A 15,548-nucleotide genomic window follows, 5' to 3' on the forward strand; every position below is an offset into this window, starting at 1 on the left:
GCAGCTGGGCATGGCTGGCTCCCACAGAAGAGAGGCCGGACTGATCTGTGCTCCAGGCACAGTGCCCACCTGCTGAGAACTAATCCTGGGTTATCTCTCTGCTGGCCCTGGGAAACTCAAAACGCCCCAGGCTTTTGAAGGGCTTTATCTCCTCTTTCCAGGAACTCGGCTCAGCCTCTTTGCTTTCTCCAAGGTGCCACTGAGCAGCAGCTGCCCAGAGCACAGGCGAGCCCTGGCGGCATTTCCAGCCTGCCTGCTGGAGTAGCAGAGCCAGAATCAGAATCGTTCATCCTGCTCCCTCTAGCTCCCTGGGCTTCTGTCTCACAATTAGAAAATCCGTTTGGGGAGCGAAGCAAAAATCACACTTCACTAACAGCTGCTCTGTGTCGAGAGCAGGAGAGGAGGGAAGCGGGGATTCCTCCTTTCGCCATAAATTGTATGCAAATGGGCTCCTTTCTTGGCAGCGAGCAGGGAGTGAGTGCGTCTTTCATAAGCTAAGCCTGTTCCACTGGGAGGGCTGTTCCTTTAACTCACCAACTGAAAAAGTGGGAAAGGATGTCTGGAGGCGAGGCGTCCCATTACAGAGGAAGGAGCTCGCTATATAAGCCAGCCAAAGCTGGCTGCACTGGCCACAGCCTGCCTACTGTCACACGCTCTCCCGCGCGCAGACACACACCCGCCTCTCCTCCGCACAAAGACGGCGCGGGCGCGGGGTGACACTGGGGGACAGCGCACGTGGGAGCCCCGCGGCTGCTCACATCCAGGTGCTTATTCCATGGAGCTGGTTCGCTCAAGGATCTAGGTGTTTCCCAGCTCCGGAAAGGTAAGTCCGTTTCACCGCCATCACCAAAGATCGTTATAATATACCGTTTGCATTCCTGTTACCAAATGGGTTGTGGTTTCATAATGATAAAACCTTTGCTTTATCTTCGCCACTGGCAAAGCGGGGTATTTGTTATGATCAGATGCACCTTGCTGTTTCCTACTCGCCCCTCTTCCAGTCTTGTACATTTTTGTCTGTTTGTTTTAGTTCAATGAGTAGGCATACACGGAAAGAACTTTTTGTAAAGTTTTTATCTCTGCCGCTCTTCAGAGGAATAGCAAGGATTTTCTCTTAACTCCTTGCCTGGCTGATTCACCTGTGAATATTTTCCTTGGAGGATTAGGGAAGGAGAGTTTCAGAGTGGAGTTTATTCGTGGCCGGACTCTGGGATGGGTTAGGGGGAGACTGATAGTGGATTGTAGAGAGAACAATAAAATTTTATGTCTAAACAGCCCTTACCTTACAGTTTACAAAGAGTTTTGTATCCACCCCCTCCTTCCACAGCATTCCCTCTGTGGTCAGATGTGGAAAGGGCCACGGGCTGGGGCACAGAAGCGAGAAGGTGACTCCTAAGGCCAGATGAACAAACTAGAGACTACAAGATGGAGGTGGTGGGCACCAGCTTCCGTTCTGAAGGGCAAGGGGACTCCTCGTGAATGCCTCTTGATTCACGACCCTTGGTCTGGGGACATGTGCATGTTTGGAGTGCTGAGAGGTAGCAGTATCCCATATCTTTCTAGAATCGCCTCTCCCTCCTCACCTCTCATCGCAGAAAACCCTGAGAAACAGTTTCCCCCAGGGACGGGAAACTCTACTTGGCAGTCTGTGGAAAGGGCACAGGGGTTCCCCGTCCCATTAGTATTGTAAGGAGATTAAGAGCTCAGGTTTTGAAGCCGGGGGTCGCTTTGGTATCCCCTCCACCACCACCAAAGATGTAACATCTTCGAGCCTCAGTTTCCACTTCTCTAAACTGGGGACAATGACTTATATTGTCATGATGAAGAGAAAATGAGGTCTAAAGAGTTGAGTAGAGTGAGTGCTTAGTAATTGAAATTTTGGATAATCAATGTCATTGCCAAAAACTGCCATCACTTTGGAAGTTAAAAGAGGCATTTAGCCAATCTTGGATTGTTTCTTGTGGGTTCCCCACCCCTCTGTCCCCCTCCTCTCCTTTTTATCTCAGCTTGTCTGAGGGTGTCTCACTAGGCTGGCAGGTCAGAGACTTAGCTGTATTTTACAATCAGGAGGTTGTGTTGGCACAAGTTTGGAGAAAAGCGAGCAGCCTGGGGCTGGATATAAATGTCGGGCTCTGATTCCAGAATGCACAAGGTTTTGAGTTTGGGTATTTGCAGACGGCCATAAAGCACCATGCTGCCGGGGACTCTGCAAATGCTTTCCGTCTAGAGGGAGAGTGGGACGGGGACCCCCCCCCCCACCCCTTGAAGAATGAATGCCTCTTTTTCATGTTTTGGTGGACCTTTTTTCCCTTTTTTATGGAGCTTTCCCATATGCGCTTTAGAAATAAAAACCTGCTGCCCACCCCAGCCAGCTTCCTGCCCAGTCCTGTGATATGGCAAGGCCAACTCAGGACTGGGAAAAGGTTTGTTCAGTGCTAAAGAAACGTGTGGAAAGTTTGCTGGCATCCTGTGCATCAAGCCCTTTGTGGTAGAAGTGAATGAGTGCACTTTGACTCTGTGCGTTTCAGGGAGGTGACAACATTTGGGGGGGTGGCGGTGCACAAGAAGAATATTCTCTGGTTTGCTGGAACAGTGTGAATTGGATAAGGGTTGAAAGGGGTGTTACCAGGTTGTACTGCCTAAAGTTTTTTTTTCTATGCTTTGTTTGAAAAATCTATCTTCCCTATCTTATCTTCCACTAACTGCTCCGTCCCCAGACCAAAGGTTGCTTACCTTCCAGCCCTCGGCTTTGTGGTCCATAGAAAGAGGATGACCATCTTTGTCTCACAGGGCTCTTGTGATATTCGAATGAGATCATATATGGCAAACTCTTGGCATAGTACCTAGCACATAGTAACGACTCACTAAATAGAGGCTTTTCTTGGTATTCCTGTTTATCAATTTACAAGGACTTGGCCAAGATGAATGTTCTAAGACCAGGGTTCTCAAACTTATTTTTAGCAGTGGAAATATTCATTAACTGAAATTGAAGGCAAAACCCCAATAAACAACAGGTCAATTTGGAGCTGTGTTGAGTGAAGAGGGGATGGAGGGTCCAAAACTCACCCCATTGCTCTCAGCCTCTGGGACATTTCCACAGAATCCTGAATGACACCAAACACAGTGAAGAATCACGAAGCTGGGTGTTGTGTTTTCCAGGCTGCAATTTTGCACTTCAACAAGGATTTTTGACCCTCTGAGTCTCCATCTGTAGTAGGAGTTAGAGCAGTTCCTCAAGTAGTACAGTAGACAGGAATATATGTGGGAAGCTTAAAATGTTTAACAAAGGATGATTACTTAATTTTAATGATAACAATAACCAAAACATACGGAGAGCCTACTCTCTAATCTATAGGCCCTTTGTGTACATCATCAAACTAAATAGCCACAACATGTCTCTAAGAGTGGTACCTATTGGACAAAGAGATGGCTCAAAGAGCGGAGAGAATGAGTAACTGTTCCAGAGTTCGAGAATTCGGATGAAACCTGTTGTCAGACACGGGTCCCCATGATCCCCAAGTAAGAGGCACATTCTGCCACGTTTCTTCTGAATGCTGCTGCTTCTTGCACTGCCTTTAGAAAGAAAACACTTCTTTCTGGGCTAAATCTGCCCTTCCAGCCAGACTGTGGCCACCCATAAATACAGCGGTAGCCTGATCATATAACCAGAATGGAATTTGGAAAGGGAATTCAAGCTGACAGAATGAAAAACATATCCCCCTTAATCCTACCCTTTCTAATGCTCACAATGAACTAAGAACACCTATTTTCTCCTCCCCCTGGATTTCTATAGACATCCAGCCATATTTTCTCATAGGAAAACACATCCAGCTGACCTAAGCACAAGTCCCTCCATACTGAAGCTAGATGTGTTTTCCTATGAGAGTAGCTGGAAGAGTAGAAAGCAGGTAACAAACATTTACTTGACTCTAGATATATAGTCCCTTTGTGATGAGAAAACACTCAAAGTCGTTAATGTTGAGGCTAACTACATATCACATATGTGATAGGAGGGTTTGCCTGTGGTTTCTCATCTAATTCTGACTCTACCACTGCAAGTTATGAATGACTAGCTTCATTTTATGGACAGCGAAATCAAAGCCCAAAGAAGTTGGGTGACTCATCTGAGGGCTTTCCACAAGCGAGGAGCAGAGTTGGATTTGAACCCAAACTTTCTGACTAAACCCTATTATTCTTTCCACTCTGCTTCATTGCCTCCTGAAGTCAGGCTGGGCTGACCTCATAGAGAACTTTGAACGGTGACTTTCAGTGATTAGCTGAGGTGGTAGAGAAGTCCCCGACTGGCATTCGTGTCTATCAGTTTTACAGAAAAGCCCTGTGTATATCGTTTCTCATGATGCTCAGAAAAGGTCAGCTCATGGTGGTGCAATTCTCTGCCTGGAAACAGAAAAGTTCAAATTTCAGCCCCAGAGAGAGACGAATGACACTAGAGGTAACAGTCAGGTCATTACTGCTGATTTCCATCCCAGAAAAGTAGGCACACACTTCACTGTGCTCTCCAGGTGGGAGCTCTGATTGGGAAGGCAGGGCTGGACCTGGACCTGCACCCTCTCTGAGAACCAGGTGAACTGAGCACCTGATTTTAAAAGGTCTGATGGGGAGACAAAGCCAAATTGGTGTGCCCAGCCTCAGAGCAGTGAATCCCATGACAATCAGGAAATGCTTGTAGGCTCTGAGTCACAAATTCCCCTGAAGCCTTAGAGATGAGAGTTTATAACTCAATCACCTCTCACTTTGAAAAGATCACAGGGAATCCCCTTGAATCTAATCCCAGGCCAGTTTGAACACCTTCAACATGTGGGAAACATTAGATGAAGGCTTCCTTTCAAGGAGGGAAACCCTCTCAACCTCCTACAAACTCCAGGCAATAATTCCACCCAAGACCAAAGACAGTGGTGGCCTTACGTAGCAGAAAGGGGCCATACACACCTGTGCAGTCTTGGCAGAGGAGAAAACTCTACATGCCTACCTGATTCTAACCCCAGTGACCAGACTTTTTTTTCAGTTATGTCCTTATGCTTAGAAATCCTTTTTCTCTTTCCTTCCTCCTTGTCTCATATTTCTGGCCTCTATTTAAGTTTAGCAACAATCTAGTTCAATACTATCACTGCTCCCTTGGACTCTCCATCATGGAGTAAAAGCAAAATGCTTACGCTGAAAGCAGATTGTGAATGGAAAATTCCTTCCTTGTGTATTTTTAGTCTATTCGCAAGTGGAAATGAAGAAAAAAATTTCATGCCAAGTATTATTCCCATTTTTCAGATAACAGAAGAAGTTAGAGACAGCAGGCTACTTGCTAGAGGAATATTTACATTTTTAAAGGGTAGAGAGGGCAATGCTTAATACAGAGAATTGTCAATGGTGGACTTTAGACAAGGGAATAATTTGGTGGAAATAGGAGGGCTCAAATTTAATCACCCAAGGATGTCTTAAGGGGTAAAACCATTCTTGGTAGGTAGACAAATAAGATGGCAGAGACTGAATATTGAGTGCAAGTCAGTGTATTTTTATTCACGACTCTAGCCTACAGCTGCATCATAAGGTAGCTCTGGCTAATAGCATTGCACTGGGAAACTTTTCTAGGCACGCAGTGCGACATGAACACATGTCACCTCACTGCAAAAGCAACACATCACAGCCAGAACAAGAGAGCCCACAGCAACACCAGACTCTCTGCCAGCCAGAGACCCTTAGGAACATTACAGCCAGGGAGGCACCAAGTAACAAAATAAAAACAACAATATTGATGATGATAATAATAATAACAAAGCGTGTGAGTACATCCAGACAAGGAAGCCATGACTTTCCAGCTAGGGAAGAGACAGCCTGGGAGAGGAAAATACTTCAGAAGCTTTGATGCAGCAGAGGGCACCCACCTGCTGGGAAGCTCAGGAAGTGAAACCAGCTCATGTGCTCACGTAGGAGTTGCCCCAAGGGAAGCAGCCCGCTCTCTGAGGTACTTATGTCCTGGGTCCTGGGATGGCCACACAGGTAATTCAAGGCAGAGATGTCACAGAAAAGTGCTCTAACTTATAGATAGATTGTTAAAAGTAAAATCTCCCTACCCATAGGTTGTTGAAACTAAAGGGGCTCCTGGGTAAGCACTAAGCCAGGGGTTTGGAGACCGGATTTAAAAGGTTCCTCTGAGGTGATCTGGGCTTTGCCATGGAGAGATGGGGAAGCCAAGCACGGGCTCCTCTCAACCTTATGTCAACCAAACCCCTCCACTTTTATCTGTTTTCTACATTGAGCCTCCTCATAAAATGCCATTTGATGAAAGAGTTCTGTGGCAAAAATTTTTCTACATTGCTGGTCTGGTTTAACTCTCCTCATTTGAAAAATGGTGAAACTGAGACACAGAGACGGGAAAAGTCTTCCTAAGATCTCATGCCAGTTGGCAACAGGGTCAGGACTGAATCCTAGGTCTTCTGACTCTTGCTCTTGGAAGCCAGGGTTCCTGGCGTCAGAGTCAATGCATTTTTTAAAAAGAAAAAATTAACAGTCTTATTCTCTGGGCAGCCTTCACTCACATAGACTGAGCCAAGGAGTCTTCTGTATTAGTTATCTATTGCTGCCTAACAAATTACCACAAAACTTGGTGGCTTAAAACAACCCACATTTATTATCCTACAGTTTCTGTAAGTCAGGAACCCAAACACGGTTTAGCTGGATGTTCTACCTACGGTCTCTCATGAGGATTGGCCAGGATTGGGGTCTCATCTGAAGACTCAACTGGGGAATGATTAGCTTCCAAGCTCACTTATGTGGTTGTTGGCTGGATTCAGTTCCTTGCTTGCTGTTGGCTCAAGGACACCATCTATTCCTTGCGACTTGAGTCTCTCCAACATAGCCATTTGCTTCGTCAAAGCCAATGAGAGAAAGAGCTGGCAAGCAAGACAGACATCACAATCTCGTGTAGCCTAATTGTGGAAGTGACGCCCTATCACCTTAGCCATATTCTATTGATTAGAAGCAAGCCACCAGGCCATCTCACACTCAAGGAGAGGGAACTACACAAGGACGTGAATAGCATGAAGCAGCATCATTGAGGCCCGTCTTAGACTTTGCCTGCCACTGCCTCCAACACTCCAGTGTCACTGATTTCTGACCACTTATCAACAACAAGTTCACCCAACCCATCTGCATTTCTATTGATGAACAAACAATAATTATAGTAGTCACTAGGGTGGACTGAGTCTTATTTAAGCTTCCTATTAATTTACAAGGTGGAGCCAAGTGTTTTGAATTACATTTCATAGTTCATTGGGGTGCCATGATTCCTCTCAAATATCTTCCCAGGGCAAAATATTTCAAGGCAATGACTTCAAATGCATTTCATTCAAAGGCAAGAAATTCAGAGTGACCAAAACTGAAACTCATCCATTGTCCCCATCCCCAACTTATTTCTCTATCAGCAGATATAATGAAGACTAAAATCTAGGATTAATTCCTTCACTTTTTCTACCTCTCTCCTTACTACCTAACCATATACCAAATTTTGTGGACTCTACTGTCTTGACAAGTAAATCAGTTCACTGCCTTCCCAGCTTCACCATCATCATCCTAGTTCAGGCCATGGCATCTCACAGATGGACCTCTACAACAGTTTCTTTCCCCATTGGCTCCCATCCCACCAACCTTCCCTTTCAATCTATTCCCCAACCCTGGCTTGCACAACATTTCAAGCCCTAAAGATTTCCAAATGGTGCTCTGCTGGCCACAGAAACAATTCAAATCCCCAGCCTGGCATTCAATTTTTTCCATGATCTGGCTCCTGGTCTCCAAACAGACCTTGTACTTCAGTTCTAATTCATGCTCTTCACATCAACCATTTCATGTTTTTAATGCCCTGGCAAATGCCATTCCCTCCTTCCTCGAATGTCCTTCCCTATGTTTTTCACTTACTCATTCTCCTTTCAAAATTCAGTTCAGGAACCATCTCCTCCAGGTAGATGAGATATCCCTTTACTTCATTCCATTTCACCTCATGTTTTTTTCTATCATTCCTCTATCATCCTGGAATTGCCTGTCTGCTCAGAGGTCAACTCCTCCTGCCCATGAAGTTCTTGAAAGGAGTATTTGTATCTGGCTTACATGTAATCGAACACAACTGGAATAAAATTAACCTTCAACAACAGACAGTAATCCATGCTGTGTCCCAGATTTGGACTTCTACTTTCTCACCAGAGTTTATTCAGAAAGCCCAGAACTTGAAGTTGTTTTCATGCTTTGCCCTCTAGGCTCTCAACTTTTCAGAGTGATATCATAACACATGACAGGAAGAAGCCAGTCCAGCCCTGGGACAGGAAACGGTCTCAGGACACAGACCTCAAGGAATGTCCTTGCTTTCGGAGGTGGCCCCCAGGGTCAAAGCATGCACTGCCTCAGATTTTGAAAAACCAGTACCAAGGACAGAGGAGGCCTGTCTGGGGATTTAAGGCTGAGTCACAAGAGATAGCAGAAAATCTGGAAGTTATAACTAGGATCAGTCTACAACTAGTGGGAGGATAGAAAGGACTCAAGGAAAGGATGGAGACAAAGAGCTCTCTGTCTTAAAACATGGAGAAATTCACAGCCCAGGGGAAGAATTGGAAAGTGATTAAGAGTGTGGCTTCAGTATCAGAAAGTTCTGGGTTCAAGTGCTTGCTATGTGATTTTGGCCAAGTTATTTAACTTCTCTAAGCCTCATTTTCCTCATCTGTATTAAAGGCAAAGTTGTCTCTACTTCATAAGGTTATTGTGATGGTTAAATGACATAGTTAAAGTGCATTGATTAGCACAGAAATTGGCACTCAATATCAATGTTCTATTGTCGTCGTTGTTGTTACCTGTTGTTGAAATAGTTCTTAGTAATAAGATTCCACCAGAGAAGTAGCTGCCAAAAGTGTGTCCTGTGGAATAGCATTCTCATAAGATGCATCTAAAAATGTGTTCTGTGGCCAAATGAATTTGGGGAACACTTGACAATATGTCCCATTCTTAGAAATTCATGGCCCACATGTTCATTCAATACGAGGTTCTAAGGGCTGGAGATACAGGAGAAAGCAAGACATGCAAGGTCCTTTTATTCATGGAGCGTACATTATGGTGGAAGAAAGTAGGCAATAAAAAGGAATCAAAGCTTATAGTACAATTTTAGGTAGATACTTGCTAAGAGGAAATACTAAACACGATGAGGGAACAGACAATGACTGGTGGTGCTGCTTTAGATAGGGTGGGATGTGGAGATGATATTTGAGCAGAGATCTGAAAGAAATGAGGAAATGAGCCTGTAGACAGTGGCTAGGACTTAGGATTTTATGCTGAGTGTGACAAGGAGCCAATGGGAGATTTTGGGTAGAAGAGTACGTGATCAGAAAAATCCTGCAGCAGTTAATCTATTCAGATTTGTTTAACCCTGTATCCCCAAACTTGTTTGACTACAAAATACCCTTTTCCACAGGGCATCTACCTAAAAACATCTTAGATTATCGTCTGGTAAATTCTTCACTGGAGCACAAAGCTTTGTGGATGTTAAAAGCACTGTAAATTTGTTCTCACTCATCTAGACCTGGGGTAAAAAGGTAAACGAGCCACTTGGGCTAAAAAAGGCATGCCCAGAGTAGGAAAACCTAGCTCTAGAGGTAGAGACGAGTGGAGCATCACCCTAATTAGCCACTCTTTTTGGCTAAAATGATCCACGAGCACAGCCAAGCTTCAACAGACTCTGGAACCCCATCGCAGGCCAAAGGAAACTCGCCAGCATCTGCCCAGAAGCTAATAAGCGTTTGCAAACAATGCACCTTGGCTTAAGCACGCTCCAGAGGGGAAGTGTGTAAAACTTGAGGGCCAGCCAGAGACTCTGAGAGAAAGACAGAGGTCAAATATTTCAGTGCTTACACGTGGCTAGCCACCAGATTGCTGTGGAAGATCTAGGAAGTGGAAGGTGAAGCTTTCTGCTTAAGCTCTGATCTCCCTCTTTATCAAGCAGTGCTAATTGAAGTTTTCACCTAATATGAACTGCAGGAAGTTGCCTCATGAGTCACCCCAGAGTAGAGGCTGAGAACACATATTTTAGAGTCACATGTTAGGTCTAAAAGCTGGCTTTCCCTTTTAATGCAGCCGCTGAAACTCCCTGAGTCTGAATTTAATTTCCAAATAGGCTCACCAGGGTGTCATGACAAATGATAAGATAAATGATAGCATGTATAAAAAAAGCATCTAGCATAAAGCTTGGCATAAATCAGGAATGTGGTAGGTTCTCAACAGGACGTTGGTTTCCTTCCTGTCCAGTTCAATCTGTAGGTGGTTTTATAATAGTAGTTGTCATTTATTGACTAACTGCTATATTCCAGCAGGGTCAGCAAAGTCCCACGTGGCTGCCTATTTTTGTAAATAAAGTTTTATTGCAACATAGCCACGCTCATTCATTTATGTCATATCTGTGGCTACTTTCTCTACAATAGTGGAATCGAGGAGTTGTGACAGAGACGGTCTGGCTGCAAAGCATAAAATATATACTATCTGGTCACTTAAGAAAAAATGTACTGACTCCTGCCAGTCAGTGTGCTAAAGTTATATACATAATTTCTAATCACCACAGCCTAGCAAGGTGAATATTATTATACTTATACATATAAAGAGATTGAATCAGAAATAAAAGTTCATCCAGTAAGTCTCTCTAAAAACATAATGCCAAACTGTCTAGCTGTAGGAAGCTTAGAAGAATGGTAGAAGAGCTATTCATTTGTATGACCCATCTTGATTTGTCCCTGGCTACCTCTGACTTTCATCTCTCTTGGGCTAATTTCTTGACTTTCCTGCCACATGCTGAATTTAATGATCCTGTCTAGAAGGGATTTTCCCCCTTTTCTTTCTTTGTTCTTTTGTTCATTTAACTCCATTCTTTCAAAAATAAAAGTTGTCATTTCAAGACCCTCTGAAATGCTATCATGACTTGATTAATTTCTTGGAAGGCGTATTTTTTTTTAAGTCAGTACATATCATGAGGCCCAATTTTCCAGAAAGGAGAGATTCTTAAGCTCCCCTGTCTGCTACTTCTCACTTTATCTCCCTCTCACTTACTCACTTTCTCTCCAGGCCAGACTCAAGGAGAGTAAGCTATTTCTAGGGGCTTTAAAGACTTGCCCGAGACATGAATATTGTAGTGCATTTGGCTTTGTGCCTTCCCTCAAGTTCAAAACTGTAAATTCAATCATCATATACACCCCCAATTCCCCAACACCATCCTTCCAAGAGGTCCCATTTTAGGAATCCAACTCTACTTAGATCAATGATGTTGGATTCCCCTCTGATATTTATTGAATAAATATTGTTTAAACTAAGCAATAAACCTTGCCTCAAAAGATAATTTGGTACAGCAGAAAAAGCATAGAGTTTGGAATTACAAGATTGTGTTTTTAATTCTGAGTCCAATAATTACCCTCTGGGCAATTTATTTAAATTCTCAAGCCTTCAGTTCTCTTGACAGTAAAATACGAACAATGCTTTCAAACTTATAAGGTTGGTGTCACAATTAAATGGCATCTGTAAAGTGCCAGGTACAGGATAAATGTCAAACTAGTTGCATCACTTTTAGTTTAAATTGCTAGAGAGCCTTCATCCTGGAGCATCATGCTTGTCATAGACAGGTCATAGGTATATCATTACTCCCACCTCATATGAGGGAGATGAAAAGAGAAAGGGTCAGGATTTGTTCCAAATCTGCACTTCTGCCATTGTGTGCCATCAAACCCAACCCTGTGACATAATTCACACACAAAATAATCAAGTAAGCTTGGGAAACACTCTATAAACTCTCGCCTTCTTGGAGATTTCTAATGAACACGAGCACATTAAAGACCCTGGGAAATCCTGAAGTAAAGAAAGTTGTGTCATTTGCTTGGTTTAAAATAGCATTTTCTGAACATGTTTAATTAGGAATTCTTTCTCCCATGCATTAATACCTGTCAACATGTTGTGGATTACACATTAGAAAATGTCACTGAAAGTTACACAGCCAAATTAAACCCAAGTCAAGTTTAGAAACATCTCTATGCTTCAGACTCATGTGCAGCTTCTCCTTCTCTCTCTGTAAGTCGTAAAGGTCCTTCATTGGCAATAGTTATTCTGGACTCCAACCACTGCTTCCTTTTGAAGTCAGTTCTTTTAACTTAGTCATGCAAAAGCCACCCTTTGACATCATTAAAGGATGGCAGCAATGCTGATGGTAAGGAATGAGATCTCTGACACATGAGTCAGATTACTTCAATTAAATTCCTCTCCCCCTTTCTAGTTGCAAGGCCTCGAGCTGTGTGAGCATCTCATCTGTTTTCTCATCTGTAAACTGACAAAACTAAAGGCAACTATTTCAGGGATCTTGGAGAGGATATAATAAGATAATCCATATAAGACACACAAAGCAGTTCCTGACACACATGTATTCAATCAGTGTTAGTTATTATTGTAGCATTTAAATGGCCCCATTTTGAGAAAGAGAAAGTAGACAATGAAAGTATGTTTGCCTTGCCTGGGATCACACAAACTACTTACTGGAGTAGTCTTAGTGTTCCCTGAAAGACCAGTTTCCTTCTTCCAGTCTTAGAGGCATATTTTCATTTCGGGAGTCAACTTCTATCAAAATGGATCAAACTTTATTGAACTTGATTCTAACAGGCTTTTATGATCGTCAGTGACTCCATCTGGTTCCTTCTGACACAAGCCTCAGTCAAGCAGCATTCCATTCATTTGAATATCAGCAGATTAGGAATGGAAAAATTGCCAAAGCTATCCAGTCTTGCTATGCCAAATATTTGGCACACATAGCAACACTCCCCTACTTCTGTACCCATGGTAGACATTGCTAATCCATCACAGCACCTTTCCCCTTGAGTCCAAACATGGCCACAGAATCTTTCTCAAAGCGGCTCCAGGCAGCCCCATCAGCTAATTGAAGTTGACACATAAACTGAAACTTAACTGCCTTCCCAAACCAATTCAACCTCTTAACCAAACCTTGAAAGACCTCTACAAAATTATTGTCTTTTTTTTGAAACGTGTTCAATGTCATGGAGCTCCCTAATAGGGGAGGATGAGAAGAAAGAGGAAAGAAAAGGAGAATAGATACTGACATTTGTTAGTAGCGTTTATGATTAATATCCCAGGCATTTATAACTCCATTGCCCCATTCACTGTCTCCAACAACCCTGGAAAGATCTCCGTTCAACAGCTAAAGAAGCCACGGTTCAAAATAGTTATAGGACTTTGTCCAAGGCTCCCCAGCGGGTAAGCGGAATTTGATGTCAGGTCTACCTGATTCTAAAGGCTGTGTTCTCTTCTCTCCCATCAGAGTGGCTCCTTAAGAGTTTTCAAGGCTACATCTCGGCATTGGGTGGCCGACAGTTTCACAAAGGCCACCATGTCACAGAGCCCTTTTCAGAAAATCTCTTATTTAGGGTTGAGTTATAAGTCCATCTATAACCTGTCCTTCTTAGATAAATCTCTTTCATTCTTTTAACCTGGGCTCAAGAACCCACTTTCCAATATTTGTGAAAGAGTCAACGAGATTGCTTAAAATTCTGGACAAAGGCCAAAACAGAGAAGGTCATGGTTCCGTTGGGAAATGAATTCAAATCTATTTTTGAAACAATTTTCCAGAACCTTATAGAAATCTATACTGTTGCCACTTGGTCAGACCCACTTTTTATTTTCCTTGCAGTCTAGGCAAGACATAGAAGAGAGAAAGCAAGCGTTCTGCAGAGTTTTTATTTCAAAAATTGAAACCAGACCACGCCAGGGAAGTTTGTGGTCTGAGTGTATCAATGGATCTAGTCATACTTCATCTGAGCTTTTCTTAGGTATACTAAACCACAAATATGAATCTCATTATTGTGTCTGGATGGAAATATTTTATGGATTAAGATTTGTGGGCTTAATTTGGTTGGTAATGAAATGTCTGTTCGGGGGATGGGGGAGAGGAAGCCATGAAGCATCACGAATGCTTAAGCCAAACAACTAAAGAAAGAAACACTGAGTATTTAGGGAGTTTATACTTAATATTGACCATTTGACTTGGGTCTAAAATGAAATCCAAAATTAAGTTTGGTAGAAATATTGCCAAATTAGCAATGGGCCATGTATCACCAGAACCAAAGACACTCTAGAATTGGAGCCACACGCACTTGTTTATTTTACAAGAGAGTGGATGTGAGTTGCCTAAGGTCACACAAGAAGTGGTTGTGTGACTCAGAGCTCATCTTCTAGCTCTTCAATCTATTGCATGTTTTACTACGTGGCCCCATGAGAGCCTCAAATCTTCAGAAGCTTAAAAATAAGTGATAAAAATCAAAATACAAAAAGAGAGAGTGACCTAAATTTAACAAACAACAAATATGGCAATGAAATTGCAAGTGTCACTGACTAATAACCCAAGATGCTTCTTTTTTTTTTTTTAAAGATTTTATTTTTTCCTTTTTCTCCCCAAAGCCCCCCAGTACATAGTTGTATATTCTTCGTTGTGCGTCCTTCTAGTTGTGGCATGCGGGACGCCGCCTTAGTGTGGCTTCATGAGCAGTGCCATGTCCGCGCCCAGGATCCGAACCAACGAAACACCGGGCCGCCTGCAGCAGAGCACGCGAACTTAACCACTCGGCCACGGGGCCAGCCCCCAAGATGCTTCTTTCACCCCAACACCAGAGTTCGACACTGAGTATATCCCAGGCCTGATCAAGTCCATGCTGTGCCAAAGGTCCAGTCGAGTTTACCTTGCTCATATAGAAAGCTTGTGTCAAAGCAGACATGCTGGGCTCTCAAGAACTTTTGGGGTGTTAACTAGAATCTCATGGGAAGAAGTAAGGTCTATCTTGGCCACTGTTATAACCCCATGCTCAGTGTGGTGTCTGGCACATAGTATGTACTCACTGAATATCTAAGTGAATAAAAGTGAACTAAATCCAGGAGTGCAGCGATGATGAATTCCTTCATACATCTTGCCTTAGAAGAGATCACAGGAGAACTAATTACATTAGGTCTATCAGGAAAATAAGACTACTTGTTCATTCATTAATTTCACAAATATGAGCACCTGCTGTATGTAAGTTCAAAATCAAGAAATATATTCAATTTTATTTTATTCAAATATAAATATATTGTGCATTTACTGTGTTCCAGACACAGTGCTTGGTGCTGGGTTTTAAGAGATGAATGACTCAGGTGCTGGCCTGATGGTGTAGTGGTTAAGTTTGCATGCTGTACCTCAGCAGCCTGGAGTTTGTGGGTTTGGATCCCAGGCACGGACCTAGCACCACTAATCAAGCCTTGCTGTGGAGGCGTCCCACATACAATATAGAGGAAGATTGGCACAGATGTTGGCTCAGCAACAATCTTCCTAAAGGAAAAAGAGGAAGATTGGCAACAGATGTTAACTCAGAGCCAATCTTCCTCACAACAAAAAAAGAAAGAAAAAGAGATTAATGACTCAGATATAGTCCCTGCCCTCATGGAACGTAACTGTCTATGTATAGTCTAACTGTATGCATTCTAACTACATA

General features: G+C 43.1%; 1 protein-coding gene across 7 annotated transcripts in view; it reads left to right on the top strand.

The window, feature by feature from the left end:
- The first annotated feature begins 360 nt into the window (after positions 1-360).
- TNC (tenascin C) overlaps positions 361-15,548 on the top strand; it is a 91,147-nt gene continuing 75,959 nt past the window's right edge. For all 7 annotated transcript variants that reach the window (XM_070518868.1, XM_070518870.1, XM_070518869.1 and 4 more), the window contains exon 1: positions 361-823. The gene's annotated coding sequence lies outside the window, so the exon portion shown is untranslated. The remainder of the gene's footprint in view (positions 824-15,548) is intronic.

Source organism: Equus asinus, chromosome 10 (assembly GCF_041296235.1).
Source record: "Equus asinus isolate D_3611 breed Donkey chromosome 10, EquAss-T2T_v2, whole genome shotgun sequence".
Taxonomy (NCBI): Eukaryota; Metazoa; Chordata; class Mammalia; order Perissodactyla; family Equidae; genus Equus; species Equus asinus.